Source organism: Macaca fascicularis, chromosome 16 (assembly GCF_037993035.2).
Source record: "Macaca fascicularis isolate 582-1 chromosome 16, T2T-MFA8v1.1".
NCBI classification, from domain to species: domain Eukaryota; kingdom Metazoa; phylum Chordata; class Mammalia; order Primates; family Cercopithecidae; genus Macaca; species Macaca fascicularis.
The window spans coordinates 201,242-225,223 of NC_088390.1; the positions used below are offsets into that span (position 1 = coordinate 201,242).

General features: G+C 48.9%; 1 long non-coding RNA gene across 2 annotated transcripts; it reads left to right on the plus strand.

Annotated features, from left to right (window-relative positions):
- The first annotated feature begins 204 nt into the window (after positions 1 to 204).
- LOC135967908 (uncharacterized) lies at positions 205 to 22,289 on the plus strand. Of its 2 annotated transcripts, XR_010582201.2 has the most exons (3): positions 205 to 304; positions 13,167 to 13,349; positions 21,253 to 22,289. It is a non-coding gene; the product is annotated as an uncharacterized lncRNA (long non-coding RNA). The 2 variants fall into 2 exon arrangements; XR_012425066.1 differs by lacking the exons at positions 205 to 304; positions 21,253 to 22,289 and adding an exon at positions 15,694 to 21,219 and having other exon boundaries at positions 11,721 to 13,349.
- The last annotated feature ends 1,693 nt before the right edge of the window (positions 22,290 to 23,982 follow it).

Here is a 23,982-nt window from a genome sequence, read left to right on the forward strand (position 1 = left end):
ACCACCCTCCCAGCCATGGTTCCCACCTTTTCACGATCTGCTGGTCCTATGGGCATCAACCCATACCAAGTCCCTAACATATCTCCAATGATTGCAACGTCAAAGCCGGCAGTTTGCAGGTAGGAAGGAGCTGATGGAGGCCGGAGCAGAATGTGAAGGCCAGCGGATTCATCCCTCGGGGACCGGCAGGCCTCTCAGATATCTCCCTGGGTCACCTCCCAAATGAAGTACCTGCTTTGGCCGCGAGCAGGAAGCAGGACCTGGCCCAGATCTCAGCATATTTGACCTGGCACGGCATTTACAGGTGAGCCTCCATAACCGGAAACTCGACTCTCTGGGGAGAATGCATTTTCATTATCAAGGCTTTTAGGCTTTTAATTAAGAAACCAAAGAGCAGTGACTGGAGTGAGGATGCAGGGACTCTGGGTGACCCACACGCTCGTTTCCACCTGGCACGAAGGACCCTGGAGTGAGGGTGCAGTGCCTGCTCTGAGTCACCAGCACACTCATCATTTCTACATAAAGAACCCTGTGAGCCTGTCCCAGGACTTTTTAGCCTAGACCTAAAAATTCACAGCTCAGGAAACCTTCATCATTTTAGGAACCTGAGGGGTGGGCCAGGGGGATCTCACAGAGTGTGGTGCTGTCTATGGGGTCAGCAAAGTACAGCTGGGGCTTCCCGCAAGCACTTCAGGGAGGCCGTGCACTGGCCCGAGGCTGGTTCCGCCTCCTATCCTCGGTTCTCATGCCCAATCGTGAGGGGAGCCCCCCGCTTCAGGAGCGGTCCCTGGCTCCAGGCCCTAACGTCCATGTCCAGGCCCCTGGTAGGGCAGCTTCTACCCCAGGGAGGCTGGGACTGGAGACAGCCTGGAGCTCTAGGCAATCCTGGCAACCACATGTTTCCCGAAGTGGCTGCAGATAAACTCCTGCTTCCAAAACCTGGCACGGGCTGTGTGAGGCCTGGAACGCGGGAGGCGCGTTTCCAGGGTCCCTGCTCACATACAAAAGCAAGGCTAAGAGCAGATAAATTATTTAATTACCCTCTCATGGTTATCAAGTCAAGTCATAGTCTCTTAGACTTATGTGTGACTAGAAGTATACACATTATGGAAGTGTATATAAATGTGAATACAGATATGCTTATTTTCCTTTTATATACCTTACATATATGTGTATACGTGCATATGTATAAAAGATGGAAGAAAAAACCATACTTAAGATTTCAAATCTCAGTCACAAAGATCTCAGAAGCAAATTATTCTTCTTTAACAAAGATGTAACATTTTACATTCTTACAAACAAAACGTTCTCTATTAGCATTTTATTTTAAAAACTAAGAATGCATTGCACTCTCTCAGTTTCAATTTTTAACTCAGCTCACAAAGGTCCCTGTACAAAGACCTCAGTGCCACCGCAAGGATGGCGGTGGTCACACCTGTGTCCATTTATCCTCTCTACATCTAGCTCCTCTCCCTGAGGCAACAGCACCTCCGAAGTCACAGCCTGGCCTCCCATCTCTCCCCCGTCCCGGGCTTTTTGGCATGTTGCTCTGCTGCACACACCTCAGCAAATACTGCTGATTAGCCAGAATCGCCCAGAAATCTCTTAACCTTGATTCTGGCTGCTTTTGTAATTTGTAATATCTGTACTTCTGGTGTGATTTGAGAAACAACAAATTTTAAAATTAGAGAAGATGTAGTTTTTATTCTCTCCTTTCTACTTTCAACCTTGAAAATTCAAGTAGCAGCAAGGGTTTGTTGAAAGTAACTTCCACCCAATAGAACCTATTACAAAGGTACTACAGAGTGTCAAATAACCACATAGATGTAAAATAGAGATGCAGACACAGATATAAAATCCAATGGTTAAACCAAATTGAGAAATGCTTGCCAGTTTGATAGGACTTCTAAAACTTGACATAAATGTTGGCTGAGGGATACAAGATGTTATGAGATGAGTGAGATGCTTGGCCTAGAACCACAGGCTCTCTCCTCTTTACAGCAGAAAATCCATAAGGAAGTCAAATCTGAAAGAACCAGGTACCATTGAATAGCATACTCAGCCATCCTTCCCCATTCCTGGGCCCAGCTGCGGTGAGTGCAGCCAGTCGTTCACCAACATCCATCATCCATCCTCCAGGCCATGGCTACACTTTACTCCCAGGCTCCCTGTCATTATGTAGATTAGGTAAATCAGGGACACTCTCACCTTAAGCCTCCCCTGCCAGCATGGCAATCGCCCAGTCCCAACCACAGCAAGGACAGCCATGTCCCTGGGAACGCAGAGCAGGGGTCGGGAAGAAACCTGGATCTCTGAATACCTCATGGAGCAGTCACCAGCCTGGAACATCCTCCCTGATGGCTTTGCAAGAGAGAAGAACTCCTTGGTTCCTCAAGCTACAATACTGCAGAGTCTCAGGTCACAGCATCCTTATCTACCCTCGTCAGGAACCGTTCATGCTCATCAAGACATGAGAACAAAACTGCAGTGGCACAGTCACACTCGACACAGACCACCTGCTGCTCACATTCATCGTATTAACACCAAAAGGCCACCTTGGTGGATATCCTGGATGTGGACACTTGGCGGCTTTTTGCTGGAGACGCGCTTTGTGCATTTATCGCACGACCATCTTGGCCTCAGGAGGGACTGTGCAGATGGCAGCTGTGCACGTCACAGGGAGTCTCACTTGCTGGACTCTCAGCCAGCTCCCACTATCAGTGCCCGCAGAGTCCTCTCCTCCGGGAGCACGTGCTTGGACGCCACAGTGGCCTGTGGATCCACACAACAGCACTGTGTGCCCCAGGAGCTTAGAAAGTACCACTGCATCAATGCCTCCACAGGTGAGGCCGGGGGCAGAAGCCAACCTCAAGCAGTTACGGTCCTCCGTGGGGCTGGCGTCCAGGCAGGAAGGCGGCTCAGCGGCTCTCCTCTCACTGTGAAACTTCCTAGGTCCCCAGATGAACAGAACCCTAAAAAACACGCAACAAACAACGGGAACGAGAACACGACCAGCAGCTTCTGAGATGAGCAAGCTGGGCTGATCATGAGACACCTGACGGGGACGGTGCCAGAGCCCCTCCCGGTAACCTGTGAGGACAGCGCTGCCAGCATCTCCCTAAAACCAGCCCAAGTCAAGTTAGACTTGAGGCTTTCCAGGAGTGGGTAGATCCCTTCAATCCCACAGTCTGAACCTTCCAGGCCGTGTCTCATGGCCCTCATCTCACATATGGGAACGCGGACGCTGCACCATAAACGCAGCCCCAAGCCCTCGTTCCTTCTTCAACACCACACACCAGTACAGTGAACACTTAGGATCTGGGCATTCACGTAAAATACTGCTTAACTAAAACTTCTGATTTAGAATATGTTTAATTCCTACTCACAGAGCTGAAAGTGTATTGTCATAGAAGGCGGTAGCTGTAACTAAGCATGAGAGAAGAAGGGTTCAGAGTGGTGCCAGGTATTAAATATTCCTCTAAATCTATTCACCAGGTTGCCATGCTATTGTCACCTGCTTCATTTTCTGTCCTTAAAAGACATAATAGTTACTTTTCAAAATAGACAACCTGTTTTACTGATGCTTAGCTATAAAGTAGCGAGCTATGTATCCAAAAGGGAGATATGGGAAAACAGAAAATGTCCACAAGCGATCGGGTGGGGAGGGGCGCAGTTGCAGCAGCACCTGGCTCTGTTGCGTTGTGAGCCAGCCACGTGGGCTGGACAGCTCACTTAGCCACTGAAATTATATCATCTAAGATTTTGTTGCAGTTACTTTGACAAATTCTCCCTCCTGCTATGAAGAGTAAGGTTTGAGGGTTTTTTTTTGTGTTTTTTTTTTTTTGACTTGGAGTCTCGCTATGTCACCCAGGCCGGAGTGCAGTATTACAATCATGGCTCATCGCGGCCTTGACCTTCTGGCTCAAGCAATCCTCCCGCCTCAGCCTTCCAAGCAGCTGGGACCCAAAGGCGAGTTTGATTTCTTTGCTAACGAATTCCTAATTCACCTCGCAGTGGGCCTGTCAAGGCCATATGCCCGGACATCCACCTTGCCGACCGTCCATGTGGTCTCTAAGGTGGATGCACTCCGGTTGCCTGGGCTCTGCACGCGATACTGAGTCTCCAAGTCTGCCGCTGTATAAGGGACTGACAGCCCCAAGCGTCTCGACGCGCCACCTTGAGCCGGGCTTTATTCCACAGGGCGACTCTGCTTCCCGTGATGAGATGCAGCACGTGAGCACAGATCAAAGGGTATCAGCAACTAACCCATTCCCCTGGTACTAAGCAGAGGACCAAGAGTTTAGTTCCTTACTTATTTACTACGGGCTTGATTCAAAGCAGCTTTCTGGGATCCTGGGGAGAAACATCTCCAACTGGTGAGAATTCTGGCTTTAGTAACAGAAGAATCACCTAATGCCCATTTTGTAACTGCTGTTCCCATCAGAACTTGAGGCCAAAGCAAAAAATAAAAGGGGGAGGCTAAGATCGTGACACCCCAGTTTGCACAAGGCCAACCAGCCTGCTTGAGGGGGTGAAAGGAGTAGGATTTTTGAACTGCTGAGTTTTAAAAACATGGCTGTAGGCTGGGCGCACTGGCTCACGTCTATAAGCCCAGCACTTTGGGAGGCTGAGGTGGGAGGATTGCTTGAGGCCAGGAGTTCAAGACTGGCTTGAGTAACACAGCAATACCCTATATCTCTTGAAAAAGAAAAAAAAAAGGTTATTAAAATAGTAATAAAAAGTTTAATGCAATAAATTACTATATCAACATGGCACCCCCAGCTGTCAGACGAGGTACAATCTCTGTGGCTATGATGAGATCTGGAGAGAAATGTAACTGGCATCATAGGGAAGGTCAACCCCAAAGCCCCACGGCACTACTCCTGTACAGTATGTTAACCAGCATGAAGACTCCTCCACAATCAGAAGCCTGGTTTAGAGGAACGCTGTCCACGGGACCTGGGTGGACTCCAGAGGCTGGCTGACCAGACAACCCCCCCACCGGGACCCTGCCGGCAGCCCCAACTGGACAGAATGACCTCGTGAATGTCCTTTCCCGCCACAAGCTGCAGACCCTGAGCCAGTCCTGGCTGTGACTGAGGCTGCGCATAAACGTCTGCGCTCAACAGCTCACCTTTGTACATGACACGCCCAGTCCACCTCATTTCAAATGTTACGCTCGCCCCAAGGCGAACATGGATGTTACAGGTTAACTCACTGCATGTGTGCTAGACTTTCCCTGTAAGTGTTCAGACATTGCACGAACCGGATGAACAAACCCCACTTTCCCTGTAAACGTTCAGACATTCCTTGAGCCCGATGAACACACACAGCCAACAAACCCCGGAACGTGTAATGCCGCGGCCTCCTCTCCTCCTGAGGGGCGTGTGCTTACAGCTCCCCCAAGACCACATTTCCCAAAGCACAGAGTGTTACTCTGAAAATAAAACCTCCTTTTTCCTTCCTCTGTACATCTCGTGGTCGTGTTAACAACTATTGCTACAAATGCAGAGAAATGGGGTATCATCCGTGCTGGTCACCGAATTCCTAGCACCAAAGCTTCAGGGCCCCCCAGTCTGAAGGAAGCTTCTATCGCCCTAAAGCCAACTCTGGAGACGAAGGCCAAGCTGGGGAAAGGCTGTGTCACCGCAAATCCACACCACGGGGCCCTCTGCAGTTGTGTGTAACGAACTCTTGGCCTGTCCTGGGGTTTGGGGAAATCAGGATGCAAGCAGATACCGTACGCTCTGCCACGGGACTGTGAAGTCTGCGGAACCTCAGAGGAACACGGAGACAAACGGTGGCACGATTCTCACAGGCCGAGCCTCGATGGGCGCCCGTGTCAAGAACACAGACACGCCGGGAGGGGCAGCCGATGCAGGCAACGCCTGCAACTCCAGCAAGCAACAGCGTCTGAGTGTGGGGGTCTCTGGCCAGGCTCCACCACAACTGCCATATTCTGTGACAAAATGTTAAAAATAGGTTTTAACTAGTTATAACTCTAACTTGTTTTACACATAAACAGAACACAGGGTACCAACAGGCTCCAAAATACTTTGCCTAGAACCAAGTCTAGAATGCAGATGGATGCTGCTCCGAGTGTGAGGAGTCCCCCTGTAGTGCCATAAATCCTAGATCTAGGTGACTAAGTGCTCTTCCTAAACCAGACGGCACCATGAGGCTCTGAGGGCACCCTCTGTCCCCAGGCCAGTCCATCAGGCCCTGCAGAAGCTTCTAGAGTAAGAGCCTGTGGATTTGTATTGGACGGATGTAAACCAGGCAAAGTCACAGGGGCTCGTCCTGGAAGCCTATCCATTTACCCACTCATGCCGTGGAGAGCCCTGCCCCCAACTCCACACCCGCAATCACGCTCAACCACAAGAACTGGCTTCTAAGCCCTCAAGCTACTCCCTCTCGACCCCGGACAGACGCTTCTCAAACCATGAGACCCAGAGTAGTCTTAACAGGTGGTCCCAGCAGAACTGGCCACTGCATTAATTGATATTTTGTGTGTGGGGGGGTGGTTGTTCTTCTGCCACTCAGGCACAGTGCACCATAAGTACAGTGGTGCTATCATGGTTCACTGCAGCCTCAACCTGCCAGGCTTGGGTCATCCTCCAGGCTTAGCTTCCCGAGTAGCTGGGACCACAGGTGTACATCACCTGTCCTATTTAATTTTTTGTAGAGTCAGGGTCTTGCTATGTTGCCCAGGCTGGTCTGGAATTCCTGGGCTCAAAAGTGAACTGCCCAACTCAGCCTCCCAAGGTGCTGGGATGACAGGTGTGAGCCACTATGCCCAGCCTAGAATTGGTTTTTCTTAAACCTGAGTTTGACACATGAACCCCACTTACATAGATATCAGCACACTCTCACAGCTCGAGAGTTTTCCTGAATCTCGATTCTGTCCGTTCAAGGTCAATATCTAAGAAAGGGTCAGAACTGACCCTCCCTCCGTGAAGCCTAAGAGCAAATGCAGCAGCATCTCAGTGTATGAGGAGACAAAGTAAGAAGGGTGGAAAATACACACTGAAATTCTAGTGCTAGAATCATAATCACCAACACTTTAAGAGGGAATCTGCTTTCCAAAATATGTAGCTGCTGGATTAACTTCAAAGTCACCAGATTCCACAGGCAGTAGCTCACAGGGGCACAGCTTTCTAAGGCCGCACAGCCCGGGACAGCGTAACAGCCTCAGGGCAAAGCAAACTAAACAAAGGCTTGGTTCTCTCAAGGACGAAGGTGCTCAAGTCCTTCCAAATAGATTCTTCTTCTAAGTAAGTTAGATGCCTCCTACAACACTGTTTAGAGTGCCAGTGTATTCAGAAACATGAAGTTGAAAATACATCTCAGGACCCCAAAATCACTAAGGTAAAGGGACGTCAAGGTGAGGAAGAGCTTAGACCAAACCTGCCTCCCATGCTCTTCCTAACAGAGACAGCTACTGGGGGTGGGGGGAAAAGCCACGTACCTCCCTCACAACCGATCCACAAGGAAATTCCTCATGGACAGAGGACAGAACTCAAAGTCACCATCTGCACACGGAGATAAATGCGGATCTGACTGCTTCCTCTGGAAAGATGCACCAGAAATGCATTTGTCTGATCTACCTGTGACCTGGAAATCCCTCCCCGCTTCGAGCCGTCCATCCTTCCTAGACTGAACCAACGTACGTCTCACATGTATTGATGTCTCACGTCTCCCTAAAATGTGTAAGACCAAGTTGTGCCCCAAACACCTTGGACACATGTCCAGGACCTCCTGAGGCTGCCGCAGTGTGTCCTCAACCCCTCCTAAGGCTGTGTCTATAACCTTGGGAAAATGAACTCTCTATGGATCGAGGACTGTCGCAGAGATCCTTCTGGTTTACAGGAAGCATTCTCTCCTGCGAGTATATCAATGAAATCATGTGGAATTACAAAATGCCACTTTAGTAAAAGCCAAAGGAATTAGGGTTCTATGTGCTTCAAAAAAAAAAAGTAACGTTCTATTTGTCAATGGACCATGAAGCCCACACCCCCTTTTGCAGTGAAGATGTCAAATGGGACGAGAGGCCCCTCCTGAGGATGCTACCCTCTGACCCCACTTCCCAGAGTCCAGTTTCCTGCTGCTCAGGGAACAGCAACCCCAGCTTCACGGGGCTCAGGCCTCCAAACCCAACTCCCACCCATGCTGGAGAATCACCCCAGGGACTAGCTAAGTGGCAGGTGCAACTCTCACCTCACCCCCTTAAAGGGGAAAAGGCACCTTCCCGCTCCTCTTCCTGCTGGTGGGAACAGGGGCAGGAGCTGGAGGATCAGGAGTCGGGCGGCAGAACGGAAGCAGCCTGGGTCCCTGCTAGTCAGAGTTGGCAAATGCCAACCATCCCCGACATTCACTTTGCAAATAAATCCTTCTCTTTTGTCAGGTCCCTGGTTATAAGTTTGCACCCATAACTTAAAAAGAAAAAAAAAAACTCAGATAAAAAATCGGTGTTTGGCTGACAATATTTCAATTATCTTGGGGCCTTGGGTCAAATGATGGCAAAACAGGAAACTGAACGCTGTTATTCAGGAAACTACCTTCCAGCGCCGTCTACCCTCCCAGGCTGTCACCTTATGGTTGTTTGTCTGCTAGATGATTAACAAAACTGTTCTGAAAACCTAGGTGTACAGAACAGACAAGAAGTCAGCTTGGGTTGAGGGGAAGCAGGATAAGACCCCCTTCCCCGCAGGATGGTGGAAGAGAAGGAACCTTCAGCACCTGGGTTTTCAGGATGCTGGATCTCTGAGAGCATCTCTCACAGCTCAAGTACAGCCAGACCCTCCTCTGACACAGCCTGTTCAGGCGAAGGTGGGCACCTGCCCTAGAGACCCACAGCCCTGTGCGGGGCTCAGCTGGAGCTGAACTTGCCTCCCTTGGTAAGAGTCAGGGCCAGGGGTGGGGAGAGGAGAGAAGCAGCAGGCCTGAGGGCCACTGTGGAAACTCCATGCCACGGTAACTCTCGTCTGATGTGCTCCGGCCAAAGCCACGCTTCTCGGAGGGAGTTTCCCTTCACACATCCGGAAATCATCAACATCTAGTCTCCCCACAGAACAAATCCTTCCCTAGGAGGCAGACGCTTGGCTGTAACACGGGGTAATGAGGGGCGCGCCTTCGTGCCCACTCTGTAGTGTTTCCTGTTACCTATTTTACCTTAAGCTACAAATGATTCCCGTTTACACGGGACACAGTGACACAGACAGCAAAACACATGAGATTCAGTGTGATCCCACACCCGTCACTGCTGACCTCAAGTGCTTTGTTCGTTTTGCTTCTAGAGTTTGTATTCTCTCCCGGGGTTCCAGGCCTGTGGATTCAACCAACCATAGATCAACATATTTTTTAATGTATTTGTACTAAGCATTCAGACTTTATTATTCATTAAACAACTACTCGCATGGAATGTCCATGGTATAGCTGTTACGAGCAACCCTGACATGACTATCTGCAGGAGGATGTGCATATGTCATATGCAAACACGATGCCATTTTATTGCAGGGACCTCAACGCCCAAAGACCTTGGATTCCATAGGCAGTCCTGCAGCCCACCCCCATGGGCACTGTGGAATGGCTATAATAGAAAATATGGAGGTTTTAAACAGTTATGTACTAAATCTAATCTTTTGTTAAGAAATTAATGTGTATCACTTGTATTATTTGGAAGTCCTTCCTGGCCCAGAGACTTGACATGTTCTTATCTTTTTGTCCACGGATCTAGCCATTCCAGTAAGCTTGTTGAACACAAATCAATTTTACAATTAAATTCTTACAAGAATCACACTCAATCTGTAAGCTGCTTTGGTTTTTAAAGTGAAATAACCAATAGTTTTGCCAACCTGCTATATCATAGAATAACAGGATAAAGCAGCCCCATGGCATGCAAAAACATGGGGTTTCAAAGCTAACCAGTATAAAACACGTTACAAACCCCTAAATATGAAAACGTTTTACACCAAAACAGATATTCCAGAAAAAAACAAGATGTTCAAAAAAGCCCTTTGCAGAAAAGCACTTTCCCCTTCATTTTTCACACGGTTTCCTGAAGCTTGTGTTTGGTGATGACCATGAACCAGAAGTAGCGTCCGCTGCAACTACTGTTACGGCAACACAGAATATTAAGGGGGGAAAAAAAAAAAAAAAAAAAAGGCCGGACGCGGTGGCTCAAGCCTGTAATCCCAGCACTTTGGGAGGCCAAGACGGGCGGATCACGAGGTCAGGAGATCGAGACCATCCTGGCTAACACGGTGAAACCCCATCTCTACTAAAAAATACAAAAAAAAAACCAAAAAAACCTAACCGGGCGAGGTGGCGGGCGCCTGTAGTCCCAGCTACTCGGGAGGCTGAGGCAGGAGAATGGCGTAAACCCAGGAGGTGGAGCTTGCAGTGAGCTGAGATCCGGCCACTGCACCCCAGCCTGGGCGACAGAGCGAGACTCCCTCTCAAAAAAAAAAAAAAAAAGGACACAGCATATTTCCTATTGATGAGAACAGGTAGAGTGTTATAAAATGAGTGTGTCCTAAAGTCAACAATGTTCAAATTCTAGGTCTCCCACAGACACTAGACGGTAACCGCCAAAGCTTATGTACCTGGCAACGTTCAAGGAGACCAAGTTCAGAGCTGTCACAATGCAGCACCATCCTCACGCGATTATCTCAGGCAGGTTTGAGGGCAAGTGCCCCCGTCACAGTGGGAAAGCTGCCCAGCCCAGCACTTCCTGAGATCACAGACCTTCGCCTTCCCACGTCTTCAATAGCTCCTTTACACCGGGAACCACACAACAAAACCTAAAACACTTCCTCAAATCTCAAGACAGTCTTTAGAGCTCTTTTCCTTGCCCCTTCTCTTACTGAAAAAGCTTATTTTGTAAGCAACCTGTAGTGCTTACCAGAGCTGGGGCGGGAGGAGAGCTAGTGTTTGGTAGACCGAGTTTCAAGCGTGGGGAGACCAGAAAGTTCTGGAGATGGATGGCGGTGATCGCAGCACGACAGTGTGAACACACTTAATGCCACAAAACCATACACTTAAAAATAGAGTGCTGTGTAACTTTACCACAATCAAAAAACTGAGAAAAGTCATCTATAATTACTGTCTCCAATATCTTCCATCCTGTAAGTTACATTTGCTTTCGGCAATCCTCAGAGCAATCATGAAAAACTAATACCCTGTCGTCTCTGAAACGCAAAGTCGTTCAAGGGCTTTGGTTATAGGAAAGTAGCTGGAAAGCAAAGCGTCCGTTAGGCACAGCAGCCGTGATAGGACAAACACACGGTAGGAAGGTGGTGGTCATGCTACACACAGATGGGAAGGGTGTGGGGAGCCACAACACCTGATGCTTGGGAGGCACCTGGGCAGGAGCTGAGAATGTACCAAACACGTTCGATCATGCAACATTCACGGACCCCGAGTCCAGCCACCACCGCTGACATCCACTGTGGCTGGGGTGTCCTCCCAGCCTGTGATGGCTCGCTCCTTCGGTTAACTGCCTTGAATCTACTGGTTCCTCTCCTCATGGGCCTCTTTCCTGTCATCTTCCTGTCATTTTTCTGTCAGCAAACACATTTCCTGTCATTTTCCTGAACTGACATGACATTTCCTGTCATTTTCCTGAACTGACATGACATTTCCTGTCATTTTCCTGAACTGACATGTCATTTCCTGTCATTTTCCTGTCAGCAAGCACATGCGTCCAGCTTGACCTTGTTGATGTGCTCTAGCGGCCCTGGACTCGAGCCGCACTGTTCCATCAGTGTGGCATTCGCGAGTTACCTCCTGGGAAATGCCAGGTGATGGTAACATCAACCAGGAGGCACAGCTGAGAAGCAGAACGCATGGTGCAGTGCCCAGAACGTCACGTCCTTGAACAGACGCTCCGTATCTTCTCCTCTCCTGCCAGAGCTTCACTGTAGGAAGACGGCCATTCCTCCAGTGCTGCTACTTCCAACACCGGGGAAAGCAAGCTTCAGAAATGAACGGTGTCAAAGAGGGAGGACCCACCAGCAGGGCTATCGGCAGCCAGACAACCGCAGCCCCAGCATTCCCCAGCCACCATGACTGACAGCCCAGGCTCCAGAAATGCACGGCTTCAACCTTAGGAGTAAAAACCCTCCCAATCCAACTATTATTTTCAACAATGGGATTGAGGAACGAGGTGTTCTAACCCTGCCTCTCTCGACAGCACAGATCATCAGATCCCAGTTCTTATAGGATTGGGGAGTGGGGTGGGGTGGGGTGGTTCCTAACCCTGCCCGCCTTCATAGAAAAGAACTTGGATATGATGACCTGTGCTAGATTAGCACTTTGCTTCTGCCACATGCAGTCATCCTCAGCACCAGGAAAAGTCAGAATCGTTGAGTGATGACACCAATACCAACACACGCCGTTCTGCGGCTCTGGTAACTGGCTGCACAGATACAACCCGATAGTGGTGAGGTCTAAAGACATCACCAGTCTTCCCAAGGATTGTGTTCCTGAATATTTTGCGTTTGGAATAACGGTCTTCTTTGCCAGGGCTGAGCCATGCTTCCCTCTCGCCTGTCCTCTGCCTTCACCATCTTCGTGTGCGCTTCCGGACAAGTGTTTGTGCAGGTGCTATCACTTATTTCCACAGCGAGAATATACAGAGACACCACACAGAAGTGGGCAACCCCGTTAGGAGCTGTGCAGGGAGATCTAACTCATCCCATGTGCCAAATTCCTGTTGCCATGGAAATTAAAACTAACTAAACTAACGTTGCTATGATCTCATCTCTTACTGTACCACTAAAGATCATCCGGGTAAGAGGAATGTGCCTCTGCATAGCATTCAGCTCACATTTACATGTCGGTTTTTCCTGAATATGGTTATGTGAGATAGAAATCAGTAAGATGGGGTGTAACATACAGTATAGGATCGTTGTGTCTCCTAGCCTCAAACACTTCAAGATCCTCAGAAAATGAAGTTTAACTCTGGGGACGTGAGTTACATAGTAACTTGTTTTGGATACTATCATATCAACACCAAATAACTTCTTGAATTCCTTTTTAAATTGAAAAGCAATTTACAAAGCACAAAAGCCCCAATATTAAAGAATACAATTCAGTCTTTTTAGCATATTCTAAAAGCTGCACATCAACCACTAGTATGTAATTCCGGGACTTTTTCACCACAGGCCAAAGAAACCTTGAACCCATTAAGAGTCAGCACCTGGCTCCTTCCTTCTACCAGCCCCTGGCAATCACCAGCCAACTTCCTTTTCTCTGGATTTGCCCATTCTGGACACCTGTTGTGAGGAGAATCGTACAGTGCATGACCTTTGGTGTGACCTTCGGTGCTGACATCTTTCACGTCTAAGGTGAGTGGAATCTCAGTGAGTGACCGGTTGACAGACACCTGGACTGTTTCTACTACTATGAATAATGCTGCTGTGAAGATTCAGGCATGACATACTTTTTGGAAAAATGTTTTCAGTTTTCTTGAGCATATGGCTAGGAGTGAAATTGCTGGGTCGTACGGTGATTTCATGCTTTTCTGAGGAACTGTCAGACTTTTCCAAATCAACTGCACCATTTTACTTCCCCTCCCACTAGCAATATATCAAGATTTCAGTTTTCCCCAATTCACCAACATGTCACTGTCCAATACTGGGGTTTTACCCACCCATCACGGTGGTTGTGAAGTGTTATTTCACGGTGGTTTTGATTTCCATTTCTAAGATGACGAATTCTGCTAAACATCTCATGTGCTTTTTAAGGCATTTGTATGTCTTTCTTTGGAGAATGTCTATTCAAATCCTTTGTCCATTTTTAAATTGGATTTTTATTAAGAGTTTTTGAATATATTCTTGATATCAGGTCCTTATCGTGATAATGTATCCTGTTCTGTGGGTTGTCTTTTTACTTTAATAGTATCCTCTGAATTGAACATTTTTAATTTTGATACCGTCTTTTTCCCTTCAGTTGCTTGTTATAGCTCTAGACGTCTCAGCCAAGGAAACATTGCCTAATCCAACCTAACAGTTTCTCCAGGATTCTCCCCTAAAGGTGTTATGAGCTGAACTGTCCCCCTCCCCCAAGATTCCATGTTAAAGTCACAACCCCAGAAACCCAAAATGTCACTGTATTTACATACAGGGCCTTTAACTTGGCAATTTAGGTCCCCTAAGATCTTAAAAGTAGGCCCTGATCCAGTATGACTGGTGTTCTTTTAAGAGAATTTAGACACAGTCCTCAGTGCTGCATACACGTAAGAGAAACCTGTGAGGACACAGAGAAGAAGCTGTCTACACAGCATGGGGTGAGGCCCCAGAGAATCCAACCCTGCCCTCACCTTGATCCCAGGCTTCCAGTCTCCAGAAAAAAGGAAATAAGATGCTATTGTCTAAGTCGCATGGTCTGTGGTGTCCGTTATGGTACCCAGCAGACTGACAGAATGGGTCTCAGTCAGCTCCTTACATTGGAACCATGTTGAGCTTTGCATGTAGGGTGAGGAAGGGTCCAGTCCATCCTTTTCTATGTGGATACCCCAGTTGTCCCAGCACCATTGAGTTGTGAAAGGAAAAAAGTAAAGCAACCCTTGCTGTCCTCTCTCCATCAACAGATTAGAAGATACACTGAAGAATCATGGACAATTTTGTCGGTTTAAGCCAGTGGTTTTCAAACTTTTTGGTCTCAGGAACCCTTTGCACTTTATTAAAGAGCACAAAAAAGTTTTCTCATCAGGCCGGGAGTGGTGGCTGCTCATGCCTGTAATCCCAGCACTTTGGGAGGCAGAGACAGGTGGATCACTTGAGGTCAGGAGTTCGAGACCAGCCTGGCCAACATGGTGAAACACCGTCTCTACTAAAATACAAAAATTAGCCTGGCATGGTGCTGAACACCTGTAGTACCAGCTACTAGGGAGGCTGAGGCAGGAGAATCGCTTGAACTCAGGAGGCAGAGGTTGAAGTGAGCTGAGGTCACACCACCGCACTCCGGCCTGCGTGGCAGAGCAAGACTCCGTCTCAAAAAAAAAAAAAAAAAAAAAGAACATAATTTAGTTTCTTTTACAAGGATAAAGTCATTACATCTTAACACAGTCTTAAAGAAGAAACCATTTTCCAAAATAAGCAGCAGCGTGGCAACAGTTTGTGCTACTGTGAAAACACCTAACATCTCTGCACCTCAGACAGCAGGATTCTCATGCCTGCATCTGCGTTCAGTGGGCTGCAGAGCCATGGCTGAAGTTTATGAAGAAAGTCCGACCCCATACTGATATACAATTAGGAAGCAGTATTTTCATTGTGTTTTCAGATCATTTTAGGTATTCTCTGCTGCCAAATGTAACAAGTGGCACTTCCGTACAGGCTGTCTGCAACACAGAGTCTGTGCTCTGGTCGACGGGCCTTTCTGCCCCAATTCCTTCTAAGTCGACTGGTCCGTCTTGCACTTGAATGGCTTTTACCAGCACACGATTTTGTAATCACACATTGGTTAGAAAATACTGGTTCAGAGTTATGAGCGGCTTCCACATTTCATTATATGTCCAAAAAAAAAAAAAAAAAAAAAACCCCCACATCAGTATCACCATTGATCACATGAGAAAGTGGTGGACACAAGATTTTTATGTTTTAATATTCGCTGGAAAGCTCAAATGTCTATCATTGGGAAAAAATGTAAGGTACTTTCCTTGAGATGAAAGTCATTTTGTTCATTTTTCAGGCCACACCTGCAAATACCTCCATCTGAAGTGGCATCTTTTGTAAGTCATTCTTTATATAAAGGCGGCCGTTAGTGGAACAAGTGGTTCTGCAGGTTCATAGTTCAGAGGCACCAGTGCTCTCCCAAGAGATAACCATAAAATCCGCAGAAGACGCACCTGTGCGCACTTCCTGTTTCTCACTCAGAACATTCCAGAAGGAACCCTGAATCCCAATGCCACAGCGGGACTGAAGTTTGCTCTCACCCACACAATAAACCCAGGGAGCTCCCCCAGCCCCCACCCCGAGGCCACAGCCTTGGTCCTCTATCTGGTCTAGGGGGGCTCCTGCAGCTCCAGCCTAACAGGGAACAGAAGGCACCCACATGTCACAAAGCCCTCCCAAGGCCCAGCGAGCACTTCTGCTTATGTGCCAGCCAAGTGCGTTTGACAATTCTACAGCCAGCTGTACGGCAGGTAGCGAGGTACCCAGCAAATACTCAGGGCTCACGTTACTAAGGAAGGTGCACAGCGAGGTACCCAGCAAGTACTCAAGGCTCACGTTATGGAGGAGGAAACCAGGCAGATAGTGAGGTACCCAGCAGGGTTCACGTTACCCAGGAGGAAAGGAGGGTAGAGACAAGGGGGCTGGAACAGTCTGTCATAACCTTTAGCATTTACAAGGCTCGCTGAAGATTATCCGATTTGATCGTCACAACAGCTCACAAGATAGGCAGAGGCAAGACTATTTTCACTTCATAAAAAGAGATCCCGAGAACTGATGATGACCACGTGCTCTTCCCACAGGCTCCCAGAAATCCTCCTCAAATCATCTCTCAGTTGTATACATGTGATAATATCTCAGTCACGTCCCCTCTCTGCAGGGGAATTTTACTGCCGCCCTGCTGTTCCTTCGCACCGCTGCCCTCTCCTGCATTTCAGCCATGCCCACCATCCATGGGGAGTCTGCACCACCCCACCCCCGCTGCTGCTGATGGCTTGGGTCACGCTTACCTTTCATTTCCACCTACAGGGACCTGTTCTTCCTTCAAATGCAGCTCAAACTCACTCATTGTGTGAAGCCTTGCTGTCATGTGTAAAATCAGTCTGTGGAACGCTTCATTTAGGAGGTGCTTATGTTGCCTCATTGGCTGTGATCAGGACCAAATTCTGAGCAAACCAGGTGGTCCCCTCTCCCCATCTCTGCTCCAGTGCACTTAAAACAAGGATTCCTGGAAGCATCTTTTTAGTCCAATTCATGCATGAGTCTGCCCCACACACTGCAGAAAAGCCCTGGTGGTCGGTGGTCAGGGCTCAGGGCCCCCCAGGTAGGTAAGGAGAGCTTAGTGCCCTCTCTGGAGTTGTCGCTCAGAGACCCACGGCTGGAAGGGAAGAAACTTGCATCCTGTGAAACATCTAGGCCCCGAGACCCACTCAGGAGTGGAAAACGGGGAAGGAGCCTTGAACAGACCCTCGGGAGGGCAGACAGTGGGAGCCACGGAGGCCACCAGGAAGGAGGGAGGCAGGCAGTGAGGCCACAGGTGATGTGGCCGGGAGGGAGGTGTTGTGACCAGAGGTGAGGTGGTGGGCGGATGACACGGCGTGGTGTGGGGAGGAGATGTGGCCAGGGCAATGTGGCCAGGGAAGAAGACACAGCTGGAAGGAAGCGACAAGAGGGGTCTCCAGGCCCCAGACTGTGCCTGATTTATAGATGACATTTTACTTAAGATGTTATATCTAACTTTAAAGAAAAGTAGCAATTTCGACCCTTGTGTACATTTAAAGCACGGTACAAATTGAGCACATTTCCCAAACCAAAGAACAGGGCATTGAAGAAAAAATTCATTTAAGATCAGAAATAAAGAGATCCTACAGCTCTTCCAGTCCAATCCCCACCCTAACGTGAATGGGGGGAAAAGGAAGTAGATTCTAGTCAGTCAGCATTAAAGGCAAAACCGATCCACTTTACTTTCTAGACAGAAAACAAGAAGCTCATCAAGGAATCCCTACAAACAGTACCTTTAGTAGTTCCCGAAATGCAAAATTCACCTACAAATTAAATCAACTGCTAAGTGTGTATAGAGTAATTTTTTTCATTATTGCCTTCCTCATCTGCAGGGGCTTTTTTAGACCTTGTTTCCCCTTAATTGCCTCCAACACCCAGGAAATTTAAACCCCACAAGTAAACTGTGTCTCGATTCATGCCCAGCGTCCTTTGGAGCAGACAGTCCGTTGCTCTAAGACGTTCTTGTCACCTAAGCACCGAGTACAGCCTGAGAACGCACAACACGCACTCACACAAACTCAGACAGTCAACAGGTGAGATACGGCACATGAGGAGGAAGACAAGATAAATGAGCTTCACTGACACCCCAGATCCGACAAGAAATGACACACGCAGCCTGCTCTGGTGCAGGTGACTCCTGGAAAACAGCCAAGGACAGCATTTGGAGAAGCAGCACCGCAGGCCAGGAGGGTCTGGGGGCTTAAGAAGGGAGGGGCGCCCCGACCAGGTACTGGGGGATTCAGAAGGGAGGGGTGCCCCGACCAGGTGCTGGGGCTTCAGAGGGGATTGGTGCCCCGATCACTTCCTGGGGGCTTCAGAGGCAAGGGGTACCCTGACCACGTGCTGGGACTTCAGACGAGAAGGCACCCCGACCGGGTCCTGGGGGCAGCAGGACAAGCCCAGGGTTCCGTCGTCACTTTTCACTCCCTACTCCCGAATCTCGCCCTGAAGTTGCAGCCAGTCCAGGTATTCATTTACCCATAAAATTAAGTATCTGTGAGTAACACAAGTCACTAATCCACACAGATCTGAGTCTACAGATACCTCCCAGAGACGCCACCATCCCTTCTGGTAGAAGAGCAGCCCAGCGGCCCACGCTGCTAGGAAGGGAGACTGTCTCCAGCCTGACGCTGCAGAGTCCTCAGCACAAAGTCTACCTTCTGGAACCATGCCGTCTCCTACAGAGGCAACTAGGGGCATGTAGGGTTTTTTAAAATCTTTTTTTTTTCTTAAGACAGAGTCTCCCTCTGTCACCCAGGCTGGAGTGCAGTGGCTCGATCTCGGCTTGCTGCAAACTCTGCCTCTCGAGTTCAAGTGATTCTTCTGCCTCGGCCTCCCGAGTAGCTGGAATTATAGGCGCCTGTCACCGCGCCAGACTATTTTATTTGTATTTTTAAGTACAGATGGGATTTCACCTTGTTGGCCAGGCTGGTCTTGAACACCTGACCTCACATGATCCACCCGCCTCGACCTCCCAAACTGCTGGGAATACACGCATGAGCCACGGTGCCCGGGCCATATAGCTATTTAAATTTGACTAAAATTAAATAAAATTAGAAGTTCTCATTTACACTTCAAGCATTCAGTTACCCACAGGCGGCCACTGACCAGAGGCTGGTAGAGATGTCACACTCCACACTGCAGAAGGATCTAGGGATGAAATGGCTCTAAGATCATCTCAGAATCTTTATGTTGAAGCTACTGAAGTTTTACTCTGATTATTATAGACATCAGCATTCTCCCACTTAAAAATGTCAGTGCTATTGCAATGATCAGATCTGTGACTTCCCATCAGCTCTTCTCTTCCTGGATAGATAACTGTAGAGCATCTGCACTCTGCCTCCACACTAAGGGGTAGTAGAAGGCTCCGTGTAAAATCAGGGGGAGAAAAAAAAATGAATCCCTAGTCCGCCTCCCCCCCTACGATTTTGTGAAACTCCTCTTAATATGCAGAATAACTGCCAGAGTTGCAATAAAGAAGCATCCCTTGACCAGGAAGCAGCAGGGAAGCAAGAGGAGGGAGATGCAAAGACCCTCCGTTCCCTCTGGGACCCCAGGCCCAGCCAGGACTGAGAAGGGCCGCACAGCCCGGCAGACCCGCACACCTGATGCGAACCATACACACGGCTTCCCTGGGCCTCGGTCCCCTGCTCTGCCCTCACTGGCCACTGTGGCTCTGGGTAGAGGCAGCTCCCTGAGCCCCAACACCCACAGCCAGTCCCCTCCTTGCAGGTCTCAGCTGTGCTCTCACTGCCTCCCTGACGCTTCTCATCATCCGCGTACCGTGTCCACTCTACCCCACAGCCCTTGCTACCGCCCACCCCACCACGGAGCCAAGCACACAGCAGATGCCCAAGACGCCCCAGTGGGCGGGCATGCCAGCGTAGGGCTTGGAGTTCCAAGGGCCTCGCCCCGCATAACACCACAAACGCCACGGAGGCTGTGGAAGGGGTCCAGGTTTCAGGCCTGTACTCAGCTTCTCCTGGCCCCGGAGGCCAAGAACCTAGCAAGGGAGCGCAGCCAGAAGCAGGGTCCCAAACCCCCTTCATGCTCCTCAAGAGGAAGGGGGCTTCGGGGCACAACCCCACGAGCGTCTTCCTCCTGCCAGGCTGCCTGTCACAGCCCCGACACCTTCACAGCAGGGAAACCCACTCCTGTGAGGAGAAAACCACCACGTACAACAGGAGCCACGTCCCCCGCAGCGTCTGCTGAGCCCAATAGCGACAGCAGCAGCCGGGCCCCCACTCAGCACACACCGACTCCGAACCCGCCACGCACACCACAAGGCCGACCATCTTGAAGCTCAGCTTCCACTCGTCAGGGCCCTCTTCCAGGAGAGCTCGGCATGTCTATCTTCCCTGGGATCACAGAAAGGAGTGGGACCCAACCCCGAGTGTGCACAAAGTTAAGCTCCCACTAGCTGTGCAGACAACCTCCCTAGCCCTGGACTGAGAAGGGGCCAAGCGCAAACAGCCATATTTTGCCCGCACAGGTACGGAATTCCGTCAGCTCTCTCAATGAAGTCGTGACAGGTCAACTCCAGGCTCCTCAGTGCTCTGGGGTTCACCTCGGGCCACTGCACCTTTGAAACGTGGCTGTGGACTCCTCTAGGGTGCTCACTTTCACGGCCCATTTCATTCAGACACTGCAGGCCCCTACCGTGATGTCAATACCCAGGACACCCCTGCTGGCATCCTCTGAGATGCTGCTGCAGCTGCTGTGATCTGAGAACAGCCCTGCACAGGCATCAAAGGGAGGACTTCTCAAGTCTCCTCCAGGGGCAGTGACTACAGCTTTGAAAGACGTTGCACTGAATCCTGGGTGAGCCTGGCTTGGTCCGCAATCTAATCCGGGTTGCTGGGGAGACACACTCTGTTGTAATTGACAGAGGCTGTGGGTGGCAGCTCTACCAAGACTGATAATTGCAACTAGTCTGAGATTTACTATCCATACTTTCTATTTGATGTTTCAAAGGAAAGCATCGTGAAGTTCCAGTAGCAAGGAATTTTCTACAATCTATCACATTAAGATACAGCAGAAATGTAGCTAAAATGTTCATAGGGTCTATGCAGAGGAAGAGATGGGTCTATTTCAGGAAAAGTGCTTGCTGGCTTTTTAGAAACATAGTGAAATCCCTGACAAGTAAAAGGTTGTTTATACTTTTTCTTTGGAACAGAGGGAAAGTTCTTTCTTATTATTTGAATACATTAACTATATTTAAGTGTTCTGGTAGACTGAGTATTAAATATTCAAAAGGAAGTAATTCTGTTCGGTCTATTTCATTCTTTAAATGTAGCTTTCAAAAACTGACAAATACCTGGCCGGGTGCAGTGGCTCACGCCTGTAATCCCAGCACTTTGGGAGGCCGAGGCTGGTGGATCACGAGGTCAGGAGATTGAGACCATCCTGGCTAACACGGTGAAGCCCTGACTCTACTAAAAACGCAAAAAATAAGCCTGGTGTGTTGGCGGACACCTGTGGCCCCAGCTACTCGAGAGACTGAGGCAGGAGAATGGCGTGAACCTGGGAGGTGGAGCTTGCACTGAGCCGAGATCACACCACTGCACTCCAGCCTGGGCGACAGAGCAAGACTCCATCTCAAAAAAGAAAAAATAAATAAAAAGTGGAAAACACCCCATATCTGCCCTGGCTCCGGCTATCTCCATGGAGTGGACAGAGGTTGAGAAAAGCTCACTGTGGAGGCATAGAAGGCCAGGCCAGGCCGGGCCGGGCCGGGCCTTTGCTCAGCAGATGAGCAAGAGGGTCAGCCACCCTAGTGAAGAAGCCCATGTTTGCTATGTTACTGATGATACCCACATAAATTTCTATTTGCCTCCCACACAGACCTGGGATCTATGTTTGAGCAAGCGACTCATACCAACAGTCCCTCCATGCCATCATTTCCCTGACCTCCCCCAGAAAAGCCAGGCCAGGCAGCGTCCCCACACGGGCACTGGGGCCCAGGAAGATCCTGGTCCTGCCCCTCTTCTCTCTCGTCCCTGCAGCACCCTGGCTTGCTGTGGAAGCCCAGCAGTGCTGGCTGAACCCACGTTCACCTGGGGCATTCAGGAGAAGCCTCTGTGCAGAAATCAACTGGGAAGTAGGATTGTGTGTGCTGGCAGGTCACTCGAATGGATTTGCAGAACTCAGTTTTCAACACAGGTGCGCCACCAAGTCCCTCAAGCCCTTTGTGAGCCTAGAGCCACAGAGCCATTTGCGGCATTCTCACAATCTCTAACAACCCTGCACAGAGGCCCTGTTTTTCCAAAGGACCATATAATTTTCCGTGTAGACAAAGTTTGACATAATGAAATAAAGTGAAGTCACCACTTCTATTTTCTATTAATCCATTCATTCAAACAAGTATCTCTTGAGTATGTGCATCGAATACTGTGGAATTAGGATTTAGTCCATGCCTTCAAGAAATATACATCACAGAAGAAAAGGTATAGCTTGTAACTAACAGTGCTGATCAGGCAAGAAATAAACATCATAGAAGGAAAGGTAGAGCTTGTAACTAACATCATAGAAGGAAAGGTGTAGCTTATAACTAACAGTGGTGAACAGGACAGAATTTCACAGGCTCATCAGGAGCCACCGAGGAGGAAGCCATGATTCACATCCACCTGCAGTAGATAAATGTTTCCCGGATAAAGTAACTTTTCTACAGTGATATCTGCTCCTTATTGTTTAATCCTGCTCGATAGGGTATTAAATTACCACTTTATGTGCTGCTTATATAAAATACATCATTGTCAGGGGAGGTTATAAAATAATACTTCACACAAGCTTGGGCTGTGAATGGTGTGAGGCAATGAGACGATGTGTTCTCGTGTTCTCGAGACGCAGAAGGGTCAAGACCCTGCTTCCCTTCTCCTCCCCACCGCCCTGTTCCCAGATGAGGGGTGGAGGCAATGCCGCCGGGCAGTCCTAGAGCTGGCTCCAGGGCCAGGACAGCACGCCCAGACTCTCTGTGCCCCATGTGATAAATACAGACTATGGGGCAATCACCAATTTACCTGGCAGTGGGGAGAGTCCTTCGTCAAAAGCCTGTGCTTCCAGGAGCCAGGACAAAGCAGGAGCCCCTAGGAAAACAGTTCCGGGTGCTCCTGAAACCTGGGCAGAGTCACAGTCTGGCAGGAAGCACCAGTGATGCAGGTGTGCCCAAGACTGGGAGGATGGCCAGATGCCTGGAGACCAGACCGGCCTGCAGGAGATGACCACCTCTCTCTGGTTCATTAGAGACAGACAGTCTGGGTTTCACTTTTGTATGTGGAGTCTCACAGTACAGAAATGTCACAAAGGGATTAGACTTCGTATACCCCAATTTTTTTAATTAAAAAAACACAATTATTTCAACTAATTCTAAATCCAACAAAGAAAAATAAATAAGTATATAAACGCATACCTCCAAAATGTAAACCACAATCTCTTTACCCATAGGAGACCCAAAATTTAGTTTACCTTTTCTTCAGTATTATCACTTTTTTTTTAAGCCATTACTGAGGTGTCTCCTCACCGCCCCATGAGGAGGTTCATGGGCTCTTCAGGGCTCTTTGCTGTTTCATCGTTTTTTAGATTTAAGGGCAGGATCATTTTCCCACACTTGCTTGCTTCCCTGATCACCAATTTTTCACAAGGACATCATTGTGCCTCAGAAAACCTAGTAACTGAACTTCATTAAAAGTGAAAACAATAAGGACATGTTGGCTGCTATGACAGCATCCTCAGTCACCGAATCTCCCTGGGGGACCACACACACCCCCAATCTCCTTGGAACTCCAGCATGCCGGTATCGCTGTGGCGGACAGGACTGACCTACCCTGGGGGGGCATGAAAGCAAAGAGAAGAGAAAGCAGGTGACTCATTTAGGAAACTTCGGTGATTCTCTCGAGTCACGTTTCTCAAGGTGTCAGGGGAGAGCCACATGCAGGGAACCTCCTTGGCCTGGCAGGTGGCAGACTCCTGGGACCCTCCTCAGACACGTTAATCAGAGAATCTAAAGGCGGGTAGACTCTGAAAAGTA